Below are 19076 nucleotides of genomic sequence, written 5' to 3'. Positions count from 1 at the left end.
GAGAAACTGCTCTACAGGCAATGTGATGTTCTTTACAAATGGAGAATGACCTGGAGGGAAAGACTATCTCTGTTTCTCTGTCTCTCTCTCCCCTTCTCTCTCTCTCTTTCTCTCTCTGTTCCCCACTCTCTCTCCAGCATTGCTCCTGAAGGACCAGGGAGAGTTCTTAATTCCTGATTTCCCAAAGATGCATTAAAGATAAGGACTAATTCATGGACTCTGAAGGTTTTCCTGTGGTTGCAGCTGAAGAATGATTCCTGGGACCTTCTCCTGGTCTTCATGGACTTCTGCCGGTGCATGATGAATCCTGTTTTGAATTTATGCTTGGAGAGAAGGTGCAATATTTACAGTGAAAACTGGAAAACTTGAGGAAGATGGCAGAGAGGGGGTTGGGTTCAGAAACTCTCTCCAGGCTCACATCAGGGGACACCTTTAAGCAAATGGGTCCCCTGAACAGAAGTGAGCAGGATTTGTGCTGGTCCATGCTGGTCCCAGTGATCTTTCTGAAGCCAAAGGTGAAGAATACGAATCAATGACTAAGGGAGCTTATAAAAGGCACTTAAAAAGTTACATACAGGCTGGTGTCCTTTTCACTAAATAGGTGAACATATTTTTAGATGAACCAGAAAATGATCTCATTGCACAAACAGGCTCAGGATCCAATTTCAAATGTGGGGCCGGACAGAATGTGATCAGGGATAGAAAATCCTTGAAGTTTGAAGCACCGAGGAAACAAGAATCCAATTTCAGTAGCAAATTCTGTTTGGGACAGGCTTATGGAAGAACTACCTGCTGGTAGAATTTCTTTCAGCTTTCCAGCTAGAAGGGCAGCTTACAAAGGAGAGATGCTTCAGAAAACATCGCCCAGGTGTATGAGCGGCACGTCTAGATCCAGACACCCCTCCTCTAAGCAAAATGCGAAGGAATTTTTGGGTGGATTTGGTGCTGTCATTTGGGCACCAAGACCAGTCTATTAAATATCCTGGTAAAAGGCCCTGGCCGGTTGGCTCAGCGGTAGAGCGTCGGCCTAGCGTGCGGAGGACCCGGGTTCAATTCCCGGTCAGGGCACACAGGAGAAGCACCCATTTGCTTCTCCACCCCTCCGCCACGCCTTCCTCTCTGTCTCTCTCTTCCCCTCCCGCAGCCAAGGCTCCATTGGAGCAAAGATGGCCCGGGCGCTGGGGATGGCTCTGTGGCCTCTGCCTCAGGCGCTAGAGTGGCTCTGGTCGCAACATGGCGACGCCCAGGATGGGCAGAGCATCGCCCCCTGGTGGGCAGAGCATCGCCCCTGGTGGGCGTGCCGGGTGGATCCCGGTCGGGCGCATGCGGGAGTCTGTCTGACTGTCTCTCCCTGTTTCCAGCTTCAGAAAATGAAAAAAAATAAAAATAAAAATAAAAATAAATAAAAATAAAAATATCCTAGTAAGAGTCGGCCAAGCAGCAATTTATTGATGTGTTTGCTGGGCTGAAAATAGCAAGGGTCATTATCATTTGTTTCCCAGGTATGAATGGCAGCAGCGTGGACCTCATCAAAGTCATGCCAACCGGCCAGCCACGGGAGTCGGCTAGTGAGTGGGCTGGTGACACGCGAGAGTGTGAGGACACCCACGCTCTCATTTCCAGACCCTTCTCCTTGCACTGGGATAGGAAAGGCTGCTCTATGGAAGGTGTGCTGTCCCCTGGCGAGCCCAATAAAAATGTCCTCTCTGACTCCACAGGAAACATGACAGAGGCATTTTAGAGCCTGAGAGTTTTGCATTTTTCAACAGATGAGTTTCCTTGTTCCTCATTTTGTAATTCTTATCGCAATTATAAGGATTATCAGTTAAAACACAGTGCTACCGCCTGACCAGGCGGTGGCGCAGTGGATAGAGCGTCGGATGCAGAGGACCCAAGTTTGAGACCCCAAGGTCGCCAGCTTGAGCGCAGGCTCACCTGGTTTGAGCAAAAGCTCACCAGCTTGGACCCAAGGCGCTGGCCTGAGCAAGGGGTTACTCGGTCTGCTGTAGCCCCACGGTCAAGGCACATATGAGAAAGCAATCAATGAACAACTAAGAAGTCGCAACAAAAAACTGATGATCGATGCTTCTCATCTCTCCGTTCCTGTCTGTCCCTGTCTATCCCTCTCTCTGACTCTCTCTCTCTCTGTCTCTGTAAAAATAAATAAATAAATAAATAAATAAATAAATAAATAAAAATAAAAAAGACACAGTGCTACCATATTTCAGGTTCTTGATAGTGAAATTTTAATTATAAACTAAAATTTGTTTAAAATCATCTGGTAGCATAATCATGTGACTAGGTATGTAAACATAAGGATGTATTCTTGTTACCACCTATAAAAAAGAAAAAGACTATTTCACTACTGTTGAAAGGTGAAACAAGTATAATACAATCAATTGTATATATTTTTGTTTCCCAAAGTTACATAAGATTTCAAAAACAAAAATTCTGATGTCCTAAACTAACAGCAACTCTCGTGCATGTTCCATGATTCAAATTAGTAGAGTGTGCAGGGATAACGGTACTGTTTTGTTTAATAAAAATAATTTGTATTTTTATTTGTAGAAAGGAAGCTCTGTCTGGCTGCCACAGTATGTTTGTATGTCCCTTAGGAGCTGGCTGTAGTCTGGGATATCCAGGAGGGTCTCCCCTAAGGGGCCTGGACTCCCTGCTCCCAATTCCTCCTCGTCAGATTCCTAACACACGTCCTGCCCCAGCTCTGTTGTCCAAGTCAGACTGAAGAATCAGTGGTTAGATGGAGTCAATGCCAAGAGCTCTCTCTGACTCAGCCTAGGTTTATCAGGTCCCTCTTTTCAACAAAAAGAGAGAGGTCGTCTGGCCCTGGCCGGTTGGCTCAGCGGTAGAGCGTCGGCCTGGCGAGCGGGGGACCCGGGTTCGATTCCCGGCCAGGGCACATAGGAGAAGCGCCCATTTGCTTCTCCACCCCCCCCTCCTTCCTCTCTGTCTCTCTCTTCCCCTCCCGCAGCCAAGGCTCCATTGGAGCAAAGATGGCCCGGGCGCTGGGGATGGCTCCTTGGCCTCTGCCCCAGGCGCTAGAGTGGCTCTGGTCTCGGCAGAGCGACGCCCCGGAGGGGCAGAGCATCGCCCCCTGGTGGGCAGAACATCGCCCCTGGTGGGCGTGCCGGGTGGATCCCTGTTGGGTGTATGCGGGAGTCTGTCTGACTGTCTCTCCCCGTTTCCAGCTTCAGAAAAATACAAAAAAAAAAAAAAAAGAGAGAGAGAGGTCGGGGCAGAAGGGCTCTTTGGCTGACCTAAGTCACAAAATCTCCAAGGCACACACTCTCCAGAAAACACATCACACACAGGCCAAAGGGAAGGTCTTGAAATCCGATTGAGAAATCCCTTTTTCCAAATAAACTCTAATGAGTTTCTTCTTTAAATACTATATAACCTACTTTGTCCATCAGGAAACTATCTTCTGGCTGGATCTGTTAGGCTCAGAAATACATGTCCCAGATCAGTTTGTGCTTCTGCTCTAAGTCCATCTCTAAACTTCCTGACTTTGGGAAGATAAGACACATCTTTCAGGATACAGAACCGGTTTCATCTAAAAAAACAGAAGTCTTCTGAGTGGGGCATGTACACAGCACTCCCTGCACGGCGTGGATTTCTCTTTTACTCACTTTAGTTAAGGTAAAGCTTGGCTCATGTCAGGATGTTCCATATTCAGAACCAAAGCATTATATAACTTAGTGAAGCTAATTTTTTTTTTAATTAGCTGGAATGTTTTCAGGGACACATTTTTCAAGTTACATTGTATAAAATATCCAGGTAAAAATTAATGATCTCCATTAAAATTGGTGTGCAATATTCTCTAAGTCTAAGGTAATTAAAAAATAAAATCTTCTACTTTGGTATGTATTTTGCATTTACAGCACAGCTCAATTCTGACTAGCCACAGTGCAAATGCTCATTAGTTACATGTGGCCGTGGGCACCATATTGAAGAGCTATACCTAAGACATCTGTACAGATTCCACGTGTGCCTGAGAAAAACTGTATTCTCAAATCATGGGGTTACAGGGTTCCATTCCTGTCCATTAGTTCAAGCTTGTTGGTGGCCTGGTTCAAATTTTCCATAGCTTTATAGTTTTTTCTTATTAATTGTGATATATTAAAATTTCACAGTGCTGTGACAAGAATGTCAACTTCTTGTTATCCTGTTAACTTTAGTTTTGAGACTATTTTGTTAGGTGTGTCCAAGTTTAAAATTGTTTGGTCATCCAGGTCACTTCTGATAGTGCTTTTTGACCCAGAATCTTTTTCTTTTTTTTTTGTGGTTAATGTAGTGAAACTTGGATTTCTTTGGGTTATTTTCCTGGTAATCTTTTCCCACTCTTTTACATTCCCACTTTCTGAATCTTTAGTTGGCACATGTGGGTCTCACATAAATAGCACATAACATCATTTTTTTCTTAAGTCTCTTGGTGATAATTTTGCTAGTTCCTATTCTTTCCATAGCAAATCTTATTTAAAAACATTATTTAGCCTGACCAGGCAGTGGTGCAGTGGATAGAGCGTTGGACTGGGTGCGGAAGACCCAGGTTCGAGACCCTGAGGTCGCCCGGCTTGAGCGCAGGCTCATCTGGTTTGAGCAAGATCCCACCAGCTTGAGCCCAAGGACTCTGGCTCGAGCAAGGGGTTACTCAGCCTGCTGAAGGCCCACGGTCAAGGCACATATGAGAAAGCAATCAATGAACAACTAAGGTGTTGCAACGCGCAACGAAAAACTAATAATTGATGCTTCTCACTTCTCCGTTCCTGTCTGTCTGTCCCTTCTATCCCTCTCTCTGTCTCTGTAAAAAAAAAAACACACAAAAAAAAAAAACACATTATTTAGCGATTTCCCCCAATGTGAACCAAACACTAAGCTTTTAGGTTTCATTGACTAATAATACAAAAGGAGTTCTGATATTAATCAAACATTTGCCCAGTGCTGGCTCATTTCATCTTCAAAGCTACCTTTTGATCTCATAGATAAGGGTACAGAGGCACAGAGAGAAATCACCTGCCCAAAGTCATTCAGGTGTAAGAGCCTCAATTCGTTCCCTGGCTTACATGTGTGGGTGCCCTCTTTCCACCTCCAGGTTGAGGATATCTTGGGGGACAAGGGTGGGAGAGATCAGGGAAGGCTTCCCCAAAGAGGAGTTTTCTGGCTAGGTCCTGAAGGGTGAGTAGGTATTCATCCCCCACACCAAGTGGAGGAAGGCTATTTGGGCAGAGAGATGGAGATGCCAGAGAGCTAGGTGTGCTTAAGTAGCGGTAGTAATGGTACTAACATCTACAGAGCACTTACTATGGCCCAAGAGGTCCAAGCACTAAACCTTAGCACTGACACATTTTGAGGAGGTTCTTCGCTGTGGGGGCGGCCCTGCATGTTAGAGCTGTAGTAACATTCCTAGCCTCTACCTTCTGGATGCCAGTACCTCCCAACCCAGCAGTGACAACCAAAATTGTCTCTGTCAATAGTCCCCTGGGGGTCAACGGCTTTAACCTTATCAGGGCTATACTATTATTACCTCTATCTTATGGGTGAGGAAATGTAACTCATCCAGTTACACAACTAGGACGGTAGTCCCAGGATCTGAACCAGGCACTTCTGTCCTTAACCACCACATCCCATAGCTAGCTTCCTGCCTGAGCTTTGTGTTCAGTGGGGTGCAGGTAACAACAGGAGATGAGATGTAAGCTAGGAGCAGCTCAGGCAGGGCCTTGAATACCCTGTCTGCTCTGTACCAGGCCTTGTGCCCACTGATGCTGGAGTCCCCAAATCAAATTCAAACAAACCCCTCACGCAAGGCACTCCCAACCCACAGAGAAGCTGAAATAGACACCGAGGGCCTGAGGCCAAGGGGACAGGGCCTCTGAGAAAGTGAGGGACCAGAGGCTGTGGGAGCCCCCTGGTGGCAGGGGAGGAGGGAGCCTGTAGGCTTCCTGTTGGAAGTACATCCAAGTAGCTATGTGGTGGAGAAGCTGGAATCAGTGTGGTGGGGGAGGAGTGAGTCTTCTGGAAGAGGAGACAGCATGTGCAAACTCCTGGCAGAAAGTTATTTAGTTGGCCAATGTGGGACCTGCAGAGGGTCAGTAGTGAAAGATGAGTCTAGAAAGCCATCAGGGCAGAGTGAGGAACTTGACCTTGACCCTGTAATTGAGAAGCTGCAGACAGTCATCTGCCCTCTCCAGAAGCCCATGACACCAACACACTGTCTTTCCTCCTCGAATATTAATGTGTGCAACAAATGAAAGGCAAAATGTTTGCAAAGCATCCATGAGAAACCTCTGCCCAAACTGTGCCAGATGGTTGATGAAGGTGGCCACTAAGGACAAGAGGAACTCGTCCGGCTCTCAGCACCGCCAATTATTGCCACCCCAAATAACTGACATAAAGATCCAAAACACTGCCCACCCCCCACTCTTCCACGGCACTGGTCTCAACGTTTTACATATATTAACTCATTTAGCCCTCCCAACAATTGCTACAATAGCCTAACTCAGTGGTTCTCAAACGTTTTGAAGTCAGGGCGCAATTAAAATCCTACAAATAATTGTAGGCGCACTATATACAAATTTCTGAGAAATATGTTATAATAAGTCAAATATTAAAGAAAAAAATATAAAGTCCAAGCATGCTTTCATGGTAATTAAACAAAATAAATACGACAAAATTAAATTTATTCTGACATTAAAAACATTTTTATGGCCTGACCGGGTGATGGCGCAGTGGATAGAGCATTGGACTAGGATGCAGAGGACCCAGGTTCGAGACCCCGAGGTCGCCAGCGTCGCCAGCTTGAGCGTGGGCTCATCTGGTTTGAGCAAAGCTCACCAGCTTGGACCCAAGGTTGCTGGCTCAAGCAGGGAGTTACTCGGTCTGCTGAAGGCCCACGGTCAAGGCACATATGAGAAAGCAATCAATGAACAACTAAGGTGTCACAACGAAAAATTAATGATTGATGCTTCTCATCTCTCTCCGTTCCTGTCTGTCCCTATCTATCCCTCTCTCTGTCTCTATAATAATAATAATAATAAATTTATTAAGAATCGACCATCTGCTCCTCTCCTCCTCCTTCTTTAAAAAAATTTTTTTTTATGTTACATTTTTTGAGTTATGCTTTTTAGAATTTGTAAAAAAAGAGGGATTAAAAAATAAAAAAACGAGCCCTGGCCAGTTGGCTCAGCAGTAGAGCATCGGCCTGGCGTGCGGGGGACCCGGGTTCAATTACCGGCCAGGGCACACAGGAGAAGCGCCCATTTGCTTCTCCACCCCCCCCTTCCTCTCTGTCTCTCTCTTCCCCTCCTGCAGCCGAGGCTCCATTGGAGCAAAGATGGCCCAGGCGCTGGGGATGGCTCCTTGGCCTCTGCCCCAGGCGCTAGAGTGGCTCTGGTCGCGGCAGAGCGACGCCACAGAGGGGCAGAGCATCGCCCCCTGGTGGGCAGAGCATCGCCCCTGGTGGGCGTGCCAGGTGGATCCCGGTCGGGCGCATGCGGGAGTCTGTCTGACTGTCTCTCCCCGTTTCCAGCTTCAGAAAAAAATTAAAAAAATTAAAAAAATTAAAAACAGCCTGATCTGTGGTGGCGCAGTGGATAAAGCATTGACCTGGAATTGCTGAGGTCGCCGGTTCGAAACACTGGGCTTGCCTGCTCAAGGCACATATGGGAGTTGATGCTTCCAGCTCCTCCCCCCTGTCTCTCTCTCCTCTCTCTCTGTCTCTCTCTCTCTCTCTCCCCCTCTCTCTCCTCTCTAAAATGAATAAATAAAATAAAATAAAATTTAAAAAAAAAAAAAAGAACACCTAAAAAAAAACAACAAAAAATAAAAAACAACAAAAAAGTTATCTTTTCATATATATATAGATATTCTTAGTAAGATTTAGTGAATTCACCAGGTCCCGTCGCGAATGTGTTAAGTTTTTTTCATTCTTCTGTTTATGAGAAATATTAGCCTGATGTGTCCTAGTGATTTCTTCAATGTTTGGGCATATATTTGAAAGGCAAATTCTCATTTCCTCATCAATACATTGAAGAATTCCTCTCTTTTTACTCTTAATTGTGTTGAGGGTAGAAAATCCTAATTCACATAAATAGGATGTTGAAAATTGTAGTAAAATGTTCAAAGCTTTTTTAGATATTACCATATATTCTTCTTTTATAGAAATCCAAAAGGCTTCAAGAGACAATTCCTTATGTTTAATCATCAATCCAAAACCCCCACCATACATATCATCTTAACTTTACACCAAACAAAGGATGGAAGAAACTTGCCTCCAGTCTTTCTGGGGAACATGGGGGGTAGTGTAAACAATCCAGCACCACAACCTGACTGGGCGGTGGTGCAGTGGATAGAGCGTCAGACTGGGATGCAGAGGACCTAGGTTCGAGACACTGAGGTCGCCAGCTTGAGCGCGAGCTCATCAGGTTTGAGCAAGGCTCTCCAGCTTGAGCCCAAGGTCGCTGGCTCAAGTAAGGGGTCACTCACTCTGCTATAGCCCCCCGGTCAAGGCACATATGAGAAAGCAATCAATGAACAACTAAGGTGCCGCAATGAAGAATTGATGCTTCTCATCTCTCTCCCTTTCTGTCTGTCCCTCTCTCTGACTCTCTCTGTCAAAAAATTAATTAATTAATTAATTAAAATGCTTTTAAAATAAAAGCTTTAACAATCCAGCACCACAGCTTAACAGCCTTTTGCAATCTAATCAGGTGAGGTGGGGGGTTGGGCAGACTGTCACTTACAGCCAATTCCCCATACCTCTGTCCACCAAAAATCTAAACTCTAAAAACCCTGTTGATTTTTTGGTCCCCAACAGGCACACATTTCTCTGGAATACCATAGGGCACACCTGAAAATCTTCTAGGGCGCACACTTAGAGAACCACTGCTCTAGACAAAGGGATCACGAGGCCACTCCCCTTGCTTGAAAAACCTGCATTCTGTAACATTTTATACGTTTTCTAATAATCATCCCTTTTGAAATCCTTTTTTTTTTTTTTTTTTTTTTTACAGAGACAGAGAGGGTCAGAGAGAGGGATAGATAGGGACAGACAGACAGGAACAGAGAGAGATGAGAAGCATCAATCATCAGTTTTTTGTTGTGGCACTCTAGTTGTTCATTGATTGCTTCTTCATATGTGCTGTGCCTTGACCGTGGGCCTTCAGCAGACCGAGTAATACCTTGCCCAAGCCAGAGACCTTGAGTCCAAGCTGGTGAGCTTTGCTCAAACCAGATGAGCTCGTGCTCAAGCTGGCGACCTCGGGGTCTCGAACCTGGGTCCTCCACATCCCAGTCCGACGCTCTATCCACTGCGCCACCTCCTGGTCAGGCTTGAAATCCTTTATATGTATAAAAACTTGTAAACTAAATAAGCGGGGACTAGGTTTCCTAATAAGCTAGCCCCAACACTTTTAGCAAAGGTATTTTCATTTAGCCTCTCTCCTTATCCTAAGCAAAACACTTCATTGTGGCAACAGGGATGGGGGTAGACACTAGAAGATTTGGGAATGTCTTTGCCGGGTATATAAAACAATTATCACTACTGTGTTATCTTGTGGTCTTGATGTATAAGAATGCTTTTTCCTTTTAATAGATCCTATAGATAGATGTTGTAAGCTTGTTAGTAATTGACTATTGTACCTGCCCCCTCCTTACCCACCCCAACAAGTACTTGATTTTGTATAAAGGAAGGTTCAGAACGGTAAGAGGATCTACATGATTGGGACTGTGCCCCATGTAGCTAGCTAGCCTGCTAATTAATAAACTCCTCAAATTTCTTCTTTAGCCTGACCAGGCGGTGGCACAGTGGATAGAGAGTCGGACTGGGATGCAGAAGACCCAGGTTCAAGACCCTGAGGTCGCCAGCTTAAGTGCAGGCTCATCTGGTTTAAGCAAAAGCTCACCAGCTTGGACCCAAGGTTGCTGGTTCGAGCAAGGGGTTACTCGGTCTGCTGAAGGCCCGCAGTCAAGGCACAGATGAGAAAGCAATCAATGAACAACTAAGGTGTCGCAATGCACAACGAAAAACTGATGATTGATGCTTCTCACCTATCTCCGTTCCCGTCTGTCTGTCCCTATCTATCCGTCTCTCTGACTCTCTCTGTCTCTGAAAAAAAGAAATTCTTCTTTAACCTATCTGGTGTCCCTATGTAACTTGCGGATTGCAGTACTTTACAACTCTAACGTCTGTTTATTTGGGGTGGTAGATACCTAAAGATTGAGAACAAGCCAGTCATGCAAAGATCTGAAGAGTGATCCAGGCTCAAAAATAGCAGTGCCAGGGCCCAGAGGTAACTGAGCTAACCATGGCAGGTTCCAGGAGCAGCAGAGGCCTGATGGGGGAATGAGAAGGAAAGAGATTAGGGATGAGGTTGGTAAGAAATTTGGATTTCAGGTTTTATGCAGGGAAGTAAATTTATCATATTTATACTGTAAAAACATCATTCCGGTAGGGCACATATTGTTAACTATTTAAAAAGAGCAATAAACAAATACATTTCTTTTGTATGTGCTTGAAATTTTCCAGATTTTATTTTATTTTGTTTTTTTAGCCAGAGAGAGGCAAGAAGGGAGAAGCAACAACTCATAGATGCGTCACTTTAGTTTTTTATTGATTGTTTCTCATACACACCTTGACCACCTTCACCACCTTGACTGGAGGCTCCAGTTGAGCCAATAACCTGGTGCTCAAGCCAGCGACCTTGGGCTCAAGCCAGCGACCTTGGGCTCAAGCCAGCAACTTTGGGTTCAAGCCAGTGACCTTGGGGCTCAAGCCAGCGACTTTGGGTTCAAGCCAGCGACCTTGGGGCTCAAGCCAGTGATCATGGGATCATATCACTGATCCCACGCTCAAGCTGGCTAGCCAGCACTCAATGCTCTATCCACTATGCCACCACAGTCAGGCAAGAAATTTTTTTTTTAATTTATTGACTTTTTGAGAGAGAAACATCAACTTTTATTGTTACACTCATTTATGCCATCACTGGTTGAGTCTTCTATGTGCCCTGACCGGGGATTGAACCTGCAACCTCAACATGTTGGGACAATGCTCTAACCAACTAAGCTACCCAACCAAGGCTTGGCCAGAAAAAATTTTAAAATAATAATCAACAGCCTGACCAGGTGGTGGCGTAGTGGATAGAGTGTTGGACTAGGATGTGGAGGACCCAGGTTCAGGACCCCGAGGTCACCAGCTTGAGCATGGGCTCATCTGGTTTGAGCAAAGCTCACCAGCTTGGACCCAGGGTCGCTGGCTTGAGCAAGGGGTTACTCGGTCTGCTGTAGCCCCACAGTCATGGCACATATGAAAAAGCAATCAATGAGCAACTAAGGTGTCGCAACGAAAAACTAATGATTGATGTTTCTCATCTCTCTCTGTTCCTGTCTGTCTGTCCCTATCTATCCCTCTCTCTGTCTCTGTAAAATATTAAAAAATAAATAAATAAAATAATAATCAACATTACCTCTGGTTGCTGTGAGGAAAACAGACTGTGGGCAGAAGGGTAGACAAGGAGGCCCATGAGAAGGCTAGCACAGGGGTCTGGTCCAGAGGAAAGGGTAGATGAGACTAGACTGGAGGAGGTGGAGGAAAGAGGCCACAGGATGTGCTGATGGACAGAATGTGGAACAGGAGAAAAGTGGCTTGGGCTGGGATCCTAGGTGTACAGTGGTTTTGTTGTTGGCAGCCAAAACGGCGCCAGATAGCCTGACGTGTGGTGACGCAGTGGATAAAGCATCCACCTGGAATGCTGAGGTCGCCAAGTTCGAAACTCTGGGCTTGCCCGGTCAAGGCACATATGACAAGCAATCAATGAACCACTAAAGTGAAGCAACTATGAGTTGATACTTGTCATTCCTCCCCCTTCTCTCTTTCTCCTCTTTCTGGAAAATTAATAAATAAAATCTTAAAACAAAACAAAAACGGCACCAGATAGACCAGAAGAGACAGACCCAGCCTCGGTTCAGCAACCTCGGTACTTGAGTTCTGGCTGAGAAAGAAATCAGAGCCAAGACTCCAACTATCATTGTTTATTTAGAAAGTCACAGAGGTAGAAGTGAACCGTAGAAGAACTGGGCTTTAGAAAACAAGTTACAGAGGCACAAGAAAGGCCCTTGGAGCTTAGGAGAGAGAAACAAGGAAAATGCATCGGTGGGGCGGCGGGCATGCTCCATAGAGAGGGCTGCACTGGGTCCTCATCTTGGGGGTGTTTATCTTAAGGTGTCGGGAGAGAATCCCACTAGAATATTCATCCACTTTTCAGGTGTGTCCTTTCAGGGTTGTGGTCTCTACTAATTGGTTGGCGCCAGGGCACAGAGTCATTAGTCAATGCAGAGAACCTGAGGTCAGCCATGGCATCGCTTGTCTGGTTTTGCTGCTTTTCTGGGCTTCAAGCTGAAACACAACTGAGGCCCAGATGTATTTGATGCTGTCAGAACCTCATTGTCCTGGGGGCTTAATGCTTAAGGGCTATTCTCTGGCCCCTCTATTCGTTCCCCCTCTAAGGGGGTTTAACCCACTTGACTAGTAACATGCCCGGGGAGGAAAGGTCAGGGGAGGGTCAGAACTGCATAGCCAGCGATCTGAAAGGTCAGGGGGTCTAAATCACATGACCAGTGATACGCTAGGGGAGGAAAGGTCACCCTGAGGGCGAGGTCCTTGTTTTCCTAGTTTTGCCTGTTGCTAGGCACTCGGGCCTTTCCGCCCTGGCGACCTTCTGCCCCTGGACCATTGTCCTTGCTCTGCTCAAGTTTGTCTAACTGCCTCCACAGTTTGGGGCTCTGCAGAAACAGGAAGCTAAGGAGGGGCAGATTTGGGAATGTGCAGACGGGGAGCTAGGCTTGGGCACGCTGCCAGCAAGAGGTCAGTGGCCTCCAAGTGAAGACGTCAGGTGCACAAGTGCAGAGTCCAGGAGAGAGTCAGGGCTAGGAGCCACCTGTCGGGATGACTGGCATATAAACATTATTTAAAACCACAGGACTAGATGAGATCACCTAGGAAGCGGGAACAGATGGAGAGAAAAGAGGGCCCGGGACTGAGCACAGAGGATATCCTATCTTGATGTAGAGGAGGAGGTTGCAAAGAAAACAGAAGGAGGAGCAGCTTCTGGGGTAGGAGGAAACCAGAAGGAAAGGAAGTTGCTCTCTTGTCCCCCCCAAACCCCACAACCTGTCAACTGCAAGGCAGCCACTCATGGCAGCCCCCGACACTGCTCTGGACTCCAGCTCACAGCCTCGGTACCGGCAGTCTGTCCACACCCCAACTGCCTTCTGGAGCCATCTTCATAAAACACAGCTCTGACACCGTAACTCCCCATAGCTGACTCCGGGTAGGAAACCAAGTCCCAGCCTGGGGACCACGCTCCTTGTGGCCTGGGTCAAGCACACACGAGCAGCGAAGCCTGTGTGTCAGACACAGACACAGGCGGAGGCGCTCACAGCCACACAGCCAGGAGCAGGCGCTGCGGCCTCACCAACAGCCACTCCCTGCTCCCTCCTTGCTGAAGGCAGCTTTCCCTTCCCACACCAAGCCTGGAAGCACCAGACCACATGCCCCCGCATTGGGGGCTCCTGGAAAAATATCCACTGCCCCACCCCCAAGGAAAAAGAACCAGACCAGGAGACCAGGCCCATGCCTTGCCTGCCATGGGGCTTCGTATGTAAAGACACAAATGCCTGAGCTGCTCCATCTTGTGACCAGAAATTGCAGACAGCACACACAGCACGGCAAATGAGAGAATGGTTGAGTCCTTAGTGAAATCAGTGGGCCACTGGGCCAGCCTTGGTACTGCTGACCGCTGGACTTCTTATAAGAAAAAGTAGCAAACCCCTACTATTTAAATGACCTTGGGGTGGGTTTCAACACTTGCATTCAGAAGCATCCTAACTGGCCCCACGTCCTCACACGTGAACATACGCAACCTCACAGCTCGGCTCCCCGAAAGTCGTGCTGTCCCACAGAATTCATGCCTCCAGGCATCGCTATGCTTTGACCTGACAGGCCCTCATCCTTGTCCACACACTCTGGCACCGGCTGGCTCTCCCGTCTCCTCAGCCACTCTCAGCCACTGGCCTTTGGCTTGTACACCTGTGAGACTGGACAATAGTTTTGAAACATAAACTGCTGCTTTTACTACTTCTTCTCACCCCCAAAGTATTTTGTTACCCAGCCCCTCCCCATTGTAGCAGCTTGACCAGGTGGTATCCACTGCCACAGGGGAGGGTCATTTTCAGCAAATAACAGAAAAAGCAGGTTGGGTTCCAAAAATTTAGGGCTTGAGGGAATTAAGGATTAGCAGTGGTTCTCAACCTTTCTAATGCCGTGACCCCACAATGCAGTTCCTCATGTTGCGGTGACCCCAAACCAAAAAATAATTTTGGTGGCTACTTCATAACTGTAATTTTGCTACAGTTATGATTCGGAATGTAAATACCTGATATGCATTATGTATTTTCCGATGGCTTTAGGTGACCCCACTGGGGTCGCGACCCACACAGGTTGAGAATCGCTAGATTAGAGGAAACAAAACCACATGATGAGTCAGAGAAAAGTTTCCTGCCCCAAGGCTAGAGCAGGTTCCTGGACTCAAGAGAAAAAGAAATGGAATAGGCTGTGTGGGGAGAGAAGTCGGTGGGGCCTGGGCTGCACCACAGAGGTGGCAGATAAACAGCCGGAGACTGTCAGCCCCAACTAGTGTCCCCCATGGCAAGTCTCATCCTCCCCCGGGGCCTGAGAGCTATTACTGTAGGAGCCATGTTGGTGCTCACAAACTGCGCAGCCCCGACAGTGAGCAGGACACAGTGAGGGGCTAAGAGGACAGCCCCTCTTACAGGGGCCGTCACCTTACTTGAAGGGTTATTCCTTACTATAACACCTCCATAGCACCCTTACACCTGCACCTCAAACAAAAGAGTAGTCCTGGACACCCAGAGCAGGCTGTCTTAGAAAGAAAAGCCAGCACAGGAGACTGAGGACATAGTGGACAAGGCTTGAACACACCCCTGACGCTCCTCCCGCACTAGACCAAGTTGAAATGGGAGATGTTTCTGACTCATCTCTGTGATTCCAGTGCCCAGCCCAGGGCCGATAAAACAGCAGATGCACAATAAATATTTATTGGCCTAAACAAAATGTGAGGCTGCAGAGATGGGACCAACCCAGTCAGCTGACTGAGCGAGCGCCAGGCCCAGCCTCCCCTTCCTTAGTCACCTTTCAGGTATGACTCAGGGGCAGCCATGCGATCCAGGCTATTTTCCATAGAACCCCCTTTGACTGTCTTTTTTCCATATAACCCCCCTTTTTTTGTACACTGATTTAGGCAAAAACTCAAATAGTGTTCCAATTAGGTGAAGGTAAGGGGTATTTATGAGAAAGGGAAGGGGACTAATTACATGAACAGAAAGAAGAGATTTCTGTAGATACAAATAAGCTAACATAATGATGCTAATTCTAAAGGATGTCTTAGCCCTGGCCAGGTAGCTCTGTTGGTTAGAGCATCATCACCATACACCAAGGTTGCAGGATACAACACGTGACTCCGGTCAGGGTATATACAAAACCCAGTCAATGAGCCTGACCAGATGGTGGCACAGTGAATAGAGCGTCAGACTGGGATATGGAGGACCCAGGTTCGAGACCCCGAGGTTGCCAGCTTGAGCGTGGGCTCATCTAGTTTGAGCAAGGCTCACCAGCTTGAGCCCAAGCATGCTGGCTCGAGCAAGGGGTCACTCGGTCTGCTGTAGCCCCCTGGTCAAGGCACATATGAGAAATCAACCAATGAACAACTAAGGAGCTGCAATGAAGAATTGATGTTTCTCATCTCTCTCCCTTCCTGTCTGTCTGTCCCTATCTGTCCCTCTCTCTGACTCTCTGTCTCTGCCACATAAAAAAAACAAAACAAAAAACCCCCAATGAATGGATAAATAAGTGGAACAATAAATCAATGTTTCTCTCTTTCTCTTCCTCTCTTTTTCTAAAATCAATAAACAAACAAAAAAGTGAACAAGCCACACAGAATAATGTTAAAAAAAAAAAAAAAAAAAAAACTGACCTGTGGTGGCGCAGTGGATAAAGCATCGACCTGGAATGCTGAGGTCGCTGGTTCCAAACCCTGGGTTTGCCTGGTCAAGGCACAAGCGTGAAGCGACTACTCTGAATCAATACTTCTTGCACCTTACTCCGCCTTTCTCTATCCTCTCTCTAAAATCAATAAGTGAGATCTTATTTTAAGTAAATAAAGAAATAAGAATGTCTTTAATTTTTAATCCAGTAGTCATAGTGTCTGCTTTCCTGTTAGCTTTACAAGCAGTGTTGGAATGCAGTGCTGCGTAGGCCCAGGACAAAGGTGATTCTCCCCATTTTTAGCATACCAAAGGTCTGAGGAGTAAGACCTGCAAGGCAGTTAGTTCCTCTGGGATGGCAGCTCCAACTTCAAGAAGTAGCTCTGTTTATTACTTTTCACCATGTTGCCGTCCAGTGCACACTGATGGTGTGGACGAAAAAGGAGCCACATACGAAACCTGACAAGCTCAGGGGAGGCCTGCATGGCAGTCCTACAAACTCAGAGGCCTAAAGTAACCACACAGGATGGTCTGAAATGAAAACTTCCTAACTAAAAGCAGTTCATGGCTGGTAGTCACGTCTTAGGGCAGTGTTTCTCCTTAACAAAGGTCAATCTTTAACCTTAACTGAGCCTGTCTATTGTCTTTTTGCATCTAGGATAACATAATTGATAACATACCTTTAAAATGTAAGAGTCACATGCCTTTGGAATGTAAGAGTAACATACCTTTAAAGCATCCAAGTCATTTTTCCAGACCCCCTCAGGACACAGCCAGAGCAGAGAGAGCGGAGAACACAAATCCCTTCACTGTTATCATATTGTTCACTGTTAACTATCCTAGAGCTGATATGTAAAAGAAGTATGTGGGTCTGTTTGTTATATTTTGAGCTAATCCCAAAGATTTCCCCACTTTGCAATTTGGCTCAAATAAACTCATCAAAATTCACACAGGTTTGGACATTTTTTCTTTTTTTACTACAGAGAAAGAGAGAGTTAGAAAGAGGGATAGATAGGGACAGACAGACAGGAACAGAGAGAGATGAGAAGCATCAATCATTAGTTTTTCGTTGCGGCACCTTAGTAGTTCATTGATTGCTTTCTCATATGTGCCTTGACCGTGGGGCTACAGCAGACTGAGTGACCCCTTGCTCGAGCCAGTGACCTTGGGTCCAAACTGGTGAGCTTTGCTCATAACCAGATGAGCCCGCGTTCAAGCTGGCGACCTCGGGGTCTCAAACCTGGGTCCTCCACATCCCAGTTCGGCGCTCTATCCACTGCGCCACCGCCTGGTCAGGCTGGACATTTCTTACGTTAACAGTGGAGAAGGCACAGCTCTACACAATCATTTAGGGTCCCAGACTCCTTCATCTTGTAGCCCCATTGTCCTCTGGGTGCTTGAAGCCCCCTCCATAGTGTCAATGTAAAAAAGTCCAAATCTGTAAGAATTTATATGAGTTTATTTGAGCCAAACTGACAATTGCCCAAAAACAAAATCTCAAGAGATTTGAGAAAATGTTCCCAAAATGGCAGTTTTACCACTTATTTTATACATCAGAATCAAAGGGAAAGACATCAGGGGGTTACTGGTGATGAGTATGGAGGTGGAGAGAGCAAAGTGGGGAAATCTCTGGGACAGGATAAAAAATAAAAGTAATAGATACATACTTCACTTCCAAAGTCAGGTATTGGGTAGTTAGCAATTAACAATTAAGATGATAATAATAACAATGAGAGTTTCTGTGATCTCTGCTTGATGGTTCTGTTTTGATATTCCAAAGGTATGTTATCAGGTATGTTATCTTAGATGCAAAAAAAGACAACAGACAGGCTCAGTTAAGGTGATTCACTTTTTTTTTTTAATTATTTTTATTTATTCATTTTTTTAGAGAAGAGAGAGAGAGAAGGGGAGGAGGAGCAGGAAGCATCAACTCCCATATGTGTCTTGACCAGGCAAGCCCAGGGTTTTGAACCGGCGACCTCAGCATTCCAGGTTAATGCTTTATCCACTGCGCCACCACAGGTCAGGTGGTGATTCACTTTTGTTAGAGAAAAATACCGCCCTAGGACATGACTACCTGCCATGAACTGCTTATGGTTAGGAAGTTTTAATTTCAGACCATCCCGTGTGGTTACTTTAGGCTTCTGAGTTTGTAAGGCCACCATGTACGCCTCCCCTGGACTTGTTAGGTTTAGTAAGTAGCCCCTTTTTTATCCACAATAGAGAATCACATAGCACATGTTTTTTATTGTCCAGGTCTAAAAATGGAACACTTCACTCTTGTTAAAGAACATAATTCAACTGAATAAACTGAAGATCTAATTGGCTTTATTTAGCAATTCATGAATAGAGGAGCATTCCATTTATCAAATAGAATGGCACTTGGATGAGCTGTACAAAAGGGAAGGATTTGTTTTGTTTTTTTTCCCCAAGTTCACATTAGAGGTCAGACAGGTAATGTGCTAATGTTATAACAAGGTTTGAGAGAGGCAAGTCTCACACAAGAGCATAAACACCAAATCATCATGCTTATTGAAACCCAAAAAGGGCCTGACCAGGTGGTGGCGCAGTGGATAGAGCGTCAGACTGGGATGCGGAGGACCCCAAGATCGCCAGCTTGAGTGCAGGCTAATCTGGTTTGAGCAAAGCTCACCAGCTTGAACTCAAGGTCGCTGGCTTGAGCAAGGGGTTACTCGGTCTGTTGTAGCCCCCTCGTCAAGGCACATATGAGAAAGCAATCAATGAACAACGAAGGTGTCGCAACAAAAAACTGATGATTGATGCTTCTCATCTCTCTCCGTTCCTGTTTGTCTGTCCATATCTATCCCTCTGACTCTCTCTGTCTCTGTAAAAAAAAAAAAAAAAAAAAAAAGGAACCAAAAAGGGCCCTGGCCAGTGTCTCAGTGGATAGAGCATCAGCCCAGTGTATGTGTTGAGCAGATAAAATATATTATGCTCACTTTGTTAAAGATGGCGTTGCCCATGTGGAAGCCTATTGCCCAGGT

At 46.1% G+C, this 19076-nt stretch overlaps 1 long non-coding RNA gene and 1 other non-coding gene across 2 annotated transcripts; both read right to left on the bottom strand.

Annotated features, from left to right (window-relative positions):
* Positions 1-2240: 2240 nt before the first annotated feature.
* On the bottom strand, positions 2241-16194 carry LOC136403561 (uncharacterized). Its single transcript, XR_010751154.1, has 3 exons — positions 16062-16194; positions 10225-10346; positions 2241-2336 (listed from the first exon to the last, which is right to left on the bottom strand). It is a non-coding gene; the product is annotated as an uncharacterized lncRNA (long non-coding RNA).
* A 2321-nt stretch (positions 16195-18515) lies between these two features.
* Positions 18516-18620, bottom strand: LOC136404756 (small nucleolar RNA U13). The gene has a single exon (XR_010751450.1). It is a non-coding gene; the product is annotated as a small nucleolar RNA U13 (small nucleolar RNA).
* Positions 18621-19076: the final 456 nt, after the last annotated feature.

Source organism: Saccopteryx leptura, chromosome 4 (assembly GCF_036850995.1).
Source record: "Saccopteryx leptura isolate mSacLep1 chromosome 4, mSacLep1_pri_phased_curated, whole genome shotgun sequence".
Taxonomy (NCBI): Eukaryota; Metazoa; Chordata; class Mammalia; order Chiroptera; family Emballonuridae; genus Saccopteryx; species Saccopteryx leptura.
The sequence above is the reverse complement of the archived record's forward strand: the minus strand, read 5'-3'. Positions and strand labels throughout refer to the sequence as shown.